This window comes from Sapajus apella, unplaced genomic scaffold (genome assembly GCF_009761245.1).
Source record: "Sapajus apella isolate SASKATOON/1434 unplaced genomic scaffold, GSC_monkey_1.0 scaffold5, whole genome shotgun sequence".
Lineage (NCBI taxonomy): Eukaryota > Metazoa > Chordata > Mammalia > Primates > Cebidae > Sapajus > Sapajus apella.
Window position 1 is genome coordinate 27,146,545 of NW_022436945.1, and position 6,410 is coordinate 27,152,954.

The 6,410-nt window shown below is 43.9% G+C and overlaps 1 long non-coding RNA gene across 1 annotated transcript in view; it reads right to left on the reverse strand.

The window, feature by feature from the left end:
- Positions 1-345: 345 nt before the first annotated feature.
- Positions 346-6,410, reverse strand: part of LOC116548239 — an 11,435-nt gene continuing 5,370 nt past the window's right edge. Inside the window, exon 3 of the long non-coding RNA XR_004267362.1 lies at positions 346-361. This is a non-coding gene — a long non-coding RNA (uncharacterized LOC116548239). The remainder of the gene's footprint in view (positions 362-6,410) is intronic.

A 6,410-nucleotide genomic window follows, 5' to 3' on the forward strand; every position in this document is an offset into this window, starting at 1 on the left:
AGCACTTACTGTATGCCAGGCACGATGCTAAGTATTTCACATGTATTTGTTCATTCAAGCCCTACATCACTTCCTGTGTATTATTACTTTCATTTTAGAAATAAGAAAACCATTGCCAAGAGAGATTAAATGACTTGCCCAAGGTCTCCAGAGAATAAAGGGTGGAGTCAAGATCTAGTTCCAGGCAGCCTGATTATAGAGTTTTCTCTGTTCCCACACAAAGAAAAAAACAACAGCCACATGACTTTATATTCATTTCTTTATCAATTTATTGGAAATTTACAGTGCTAGGCTCTAGGTAGGTAAAAATAAATAAGACACCATTTCTGTCCTCCTGGAAGTCAGTCCAGTGAGGGAGAGACTATAAAAACAAAGGACAATAAAACTAGTTTACAGGAAAGACAGAAGGGAGTGGAACTTGCTAAAGAACATCAGAGATTGGCCGAACGCGGTGGCTTATGCCTGTAATCCCAGCACTTTGGGAGGCCGAAGCGTGCAGATAACTTGAGGCCAGGAGTTCCAGACCAGCCTGAACAACATGGTGAAACCACATCTCTACTAAAGAAATACCAAAAAAATTAGTCGGGCATGGTGGAGTGCGCCTGTAATCCCAGCTACTTGGGAGGCTGAGGCAAGGGAATCACTTGAACCTGGGAGACGGAGGTTGCAGTGAGCTGAGATCGCACTACTGCACTCCAGTCTGGGTGACAGAGCAAGACTCTGTCTCAAAGAAAAAAAAAAACAAAAACAGAGATGCAATCAGCAAAATCCAGACTGGGAAACCCTGGCGGACAGACAACCTAGTTTCTTCCGCAGATAAACTGCAAGGAAATTGAGGCAGAATCTGTAAAATAAAAGAGACCTCAAAGATATATGAAGCCATGGGAAGATTATTTGACTCCTGATTCAAGCAGACCACAAAAAAATTATAAAATTAAGATTTAAGATAAAATTATAATTAATATAAATTAATAGATATGTGGAAATGTAAACACTAAAGGGACATTTGACGGTATTTAGAAATTACTACTTTAATTTGTAAAATTTTAAGTGAAATAACGGTTTTGTGATTATTTTGAAGTGTTCTTACGTTTCAGAGATACATGCCAAAACATATATAAGTGAAATGATAAGATATCTGGCATCTTCCTTCAACTAACACGGGAGGGGGAAGTGGGCAGTGGAACAAGACTGGCCATGAATTGATCATTGCTGAGCTGCGTGATGGTTACATAAGGATCAATTTTAGTAAATATTTAAAACATTCCATCATGAAAAGTTTTGGAAGAACTTTTTCTGGACTGGATAAAAATGGACTGATAGAATTGCTGACAAGGTATTTGAGGACATTGGGAAGGCTTCCAAAAAAATTGGGACACTCATGTGAGTGCGTTCCTAGGCAGCAAGGGAGCATGAACAAACAAATTAAGTTATTTTAAGCATCACCTAACATCATCGATATCAAACATGGTTAATATTTGCTTTTCATCAAGAGCAGGCTAGTATCACATGGAAACAGGTTACCAGAGTTCACGGAGCTTCCTTGGAAATGGATATGTGCAGAAATGGGCTGAGGGGAACGGGAGAGGGAATGAATGTTTGACTAGGTTATCAGGACACCTGGAGTGAGAGTCTTGGCTCTGTCATTAACCAGCCGTATGTCTTGGAGAAAGGTTCTTATGTTTTAGGTGCTCTCATTTCCTCATTTACAACAGAGGCCTGACTTATTCCCTAAGAACACCTCTTCAATCTACTAATCTAAGTGGGTCTCCACAGACGTAAAATGATAACTGTGGTGTCATACGTAGGAAATTATCAGCTTTAGGTCACTGCAGCATCATTGTCAGAACCTCCAATGTCAGCATCTTTGCTACAGGCGACCCCAGAAAAGTCCCTGACACAACCACCTGCTTCACATGAAAAGCAGATGGGAGGAATAGAGTGACTGTGACTGTGTGCACTGAGTGTGACTGCATGCACTGAGTGTGAGTGCATGCACTGAGTGTGACTGTGTGCACTGAGTGTGAGTGCGTGTGCTGAGTGTGACTGTGTGCACTGAGTGTGACTGTGTGCGCTGTGAGTGTGTGCGCTGTGACTGTGTGCGCTGAGTGTGACTGCGTGCGCTGAGTGTGACTGTGTGCATTGTTTTTTAATGCAGTACCTAAAAATTCATTCATGATGTTGTGTATGTGAACAGTAGTTCACTTGCATTGCTGTTTTAATGTACCATGATTTATTTATATGAATTGGTATGGACATACTACCAAGTATTTATCCACTGTATTGTTGATGGCCATCTGGAGTGTTTCCAGTTTGAGGCTTTTACAAGTAATGCTGCTAGAAATATTCTCGCAGATGTCTTACTATGCTTATGTGTATGCATCTTATCTATAAAGGAATATTAAAAAATTTGCTCCTTGGTGCCCTTCTCAGTGTGGAAAGAGAATTTATTTATTTATTTATTTACTTATTTATTTCGAGACAGAGTCTTGCTCTGTCACCCAGGCTGGAGTGCAGTGGCCCGATTTCAGCTCACTACAACCTCTGCTTCCCAGATTCAAGCAATTCTCTTGCCTCAGCCTCCTGAGTAGCTGGGATTACAGGAGCAAGCCACCACGCCCAGCTAATTTTTCTATTTTTAGTAGAGACGGGGTTTCACCATGTTGGTCAGGCTGGTCTCGAACTCCTGACCTTGTGATCCAGCAGCCTCGGACTCCCAAAGTGCTGGGATTACAGGTGTGAGCACCACACCCAGCTGAGAATTTATTTACCATTTGGCAACTTACTAGTTAAAAGTTCCTCTCTGCTTGGAAACTACACTTGCTTCCTTTCCTTGCTTCTGTAAAGGAATGCTCCTTGTTGTCTCAAAGTTAAAATAGTTCTGACTGGATGTCATCCTGGGCCCAAAATTTCTAATAAAAATATATATATCTATAATAAAAGGTAAAGATCTTATAAATCTGTAATACTATCTATATTATAAATATATATCTAATAAAATAATAATACCTATAATAAAACGTGCCAAAATAACCCCCTTAGACACCACTTCCCACGTTTTGAACCATCGTAGAGACTCAGCTGCAAACATCTCTTATCATGGAAGGACAGATGTGGACTCTGAGGCCCAGAGATATTTAGACACACACCAGCCCCCCTCCTACCTTAGCAGAAGGCTGGACGCTGCACACACTTGTCTGGGAAAACTGGCATTTGAGAGGACAATAAGGGTGTGTGAGACCTGCCTGAGTCTCTGATCCTCCATGTCCCGCAATTTTTTCAAGAGTGTGACTGAGAAGGTTTATCTGGTGCAGAGAAAAGAGAGACCCTGAGTGTAGTGGACCTGCAGACCACCTAACATATGGGGAAACTGAGGCAGACTGTCCTCCTCTTCTTCTCCGTGCTCCAGTCTCTCAGGCTTTGCAGTCAGGGGAAGGACCACACTCTCACATTAACTACACCCTTCCCTCACATCTTTCTCTCTCTCCCCCGTTTTTTTTTTTTTTTTTTTTGAGACAGAGTCTCACTCTGTCACCCAGGCTGGAGTGTGCAGTGGTGCGATCTTGGCTCACTCCAACCTCCACCTCCCAGATTCAGGCAATTATCTGCCTCAGCCTCCCGAGTAGCTGAAATTACAGGCACCTGCCACCACGCCTGGCTAATTTTTGTATTTTTAGTGGAAATGGGGTTTCACCATGTTGGCCAGGCTGGTCTTGAACTCCTGAGCTCATGATCCATCCACCTGGGCCTCCCAAGGTGCTGGGATTGCAGGCACGAGCCACAGCACCTGGCCCTCACATCTCTCTTAAGCTTCCAGTGCTCAGGCAAGCTTCCGGGCTAAGGTTGACTCTGCTACCTGCAACCTCACACATCTCCTTGCTTTCCTTCCAGCATTTTATCAGTTTGTAATTATGTATTAACTGCTGTGATTACATGATTAATATGCCTCTCCATTACCCTAAACAGATATCACAGATCCTGGATATATATTTTTTCTTTTTAAAATTCAAGAACATATTGACGGGGCGTGGTGGCTAATGCCTATAATTCCAACACTTTGGGAGGCTGAGGTGGGAGGATCATTTCAGGTCAGGAGTTCATGACCAGCCTGGCCAACATGGTGAAATCCGGTCTCCACAAAAAAAAAAAAAAAAAAAAAAAAAAAAAAAGGCTAGGCATGGTGGCTCATGTCTATAATCCCAGCTGCTCAGGAGGCTGAGGCAGGAGAATCACTTGAAGACAGGAGGTGGAGGTTACAGTGAGCTGGGATCCCACCATTGCATTCCAGCATGGGCAACAGAGCAAGAATCTGTCTCAAAAATATATAAATCAAATAAATAAATAAACAAGCCGGGCATGGTGGCCCGCATCTGTAATCCCAGCTACTCAGGAGGCTGAGGCATGAGACTCTCTTGAACCCGGGATGGGGAGGTTGCAATGAGCCAAGATTGCACCACTGCACTCCAGCCTGGGTGACAGAGCGACACTGTGTCTCAAAAAATAATAATAATAAAAATAAAATTGAAGAACATACAGAAAATGCAAAACTTGTAAGACTGAAGCTTAGTGAATATTACAAAGCAAACACAGCTGTGTGACCATTGTCCAGTTCAAGAAACAGAACAGTCCCAGAATCCCAGAAGGCACTTTTCCTCCTTCCTAAAGCTGTCCCCTCTGCCGACATCCATAGATTAGTTTTGCCTCCTTTTTAGTTTTTAATCTTAAAACTTAAAGAAAACTGAGATATGGCCAGGCGCGGTGTCTCACGCCTGTAATCCCAGCACTTTGGGAGGCCAAGGCAGGTGGATCACCTGGGATCAGGAGTTTGAGACCAGTCTGACCAACATGGTGAAACCCCGTCTCTACTAACATATGAAAATTAGGTGGGCGTGGTGGCATGCGCCTGTAGTCCTAGCTACTCCGGAGGCTGAGACAGGAGAATTGCTTGAACCTGGGCAGCGAAGATTGCAGTAAGCCGAGATCGTGCCACTGCACTCCAGCCTGGACGACAGAACAAGACTCTGTATCAAAAAAAAAAAAAAAAAAAAAAAAATTGAGATATAACTTACATACAGTGAACTTTACTCTTTATATCCTACAGTCATAGATATATCCTCATATATCTATGAGTTTTGATAAATGCAAACCACCCTCAATCAAGATATGGAACAGTTCCACCACTCCTCAAATTCCCTTGTGCCCTTGGTAGTCAACCCCTCCCCCACACCTCTTGAAACTCACTGATTTGTTTCCTTTCCCTATAATTTTATCTATTTCGTCGGGGGGTTTTGTTTGTTTGTTTTTTAACAGGCTCTCTCTCTGTCTCCCAGGATGGACAGCAGTGGCATAATCACAGCTCACTGCAGCCTCCAGCTCCCGGGCTCAAGCGATCCTTCCTCCGCAGGATTCCCTCCAGCTCCCCCACCACCAAGCAGCTGGGACTACAGATGCTTGATCCAGTACTGGGGGCTGAAGGAGGGTGGTGTTTGAACTCTATCGCTCAATGTTTGTGAGATTCATTCATGATGTTGTGTATAACCGTAGTTCACTTGCATCACTGTTTTAATGTACCATGATTTATTTATATGAAATGGTATGGATATATTACCAAGTATTTATCCATTGCATTGCTGATGGTGATCTGGGTTGTTTCCAGTTTGAGGCTTTTACAAATAATGCTGCTAGAAATATTCTTGCACATGTCTTTTTATGCTTATGTGTATGCATTTTCTTTAAGGCTTGGTGATCCCAGCGTCAGGAAGATGTGCTCCTATGCTAGTTTCTGTAAGTTTCACGTTATCTTTCATACTTAGAGCTATAATTGATCCGGAATTCATAGCTGTGTGTGATGGGATATAGGGTGCCAAGTTCCCTTTTTTCTTTTCCCTACCTGGATATCACATTGACCCAGCACCATTAACTCAAAATAGTTTCCTCCCGCGCTCTGCAGCCGCGCCTCTGAAATAAATTGTCCATATACGTGTGTTTTTGTTTCTGGTCTCTATCTTATGTTCCACTGGTCTTCTCACTTTGTTTTTCTTTTTCAAGATTTTTTTCCACCTGTTCAAGACCCTCTGAATTTCTACGTAATTTTCAGGCTCCTATCTGGGTGCAGTCACCCTGGTCTCCCAGCACCTCACACGTGCCTGGCGCGCGGCAGGAACTCAAGGCTGGCTGCGACCTGGTGCAGCAGAGACAACGGCAAAGCCTTTCTAAGAAGTTGTACCAGGTTCCAGCAACCCACCCCGCCCCACAGTTCCTTCTCGCTCACTCCCACCCGCCGTGGCACACCCGCAGACGGATCGGAGGCGTGCCCGCCGCGAAGCGCGTCACTTTCCCCGGGGCCAGCAGGCTCCACCGCGGCTCTCCCCGCCCCGGCTCTCTCTCTCCCCGCCCCGGCTCTCTCTCTC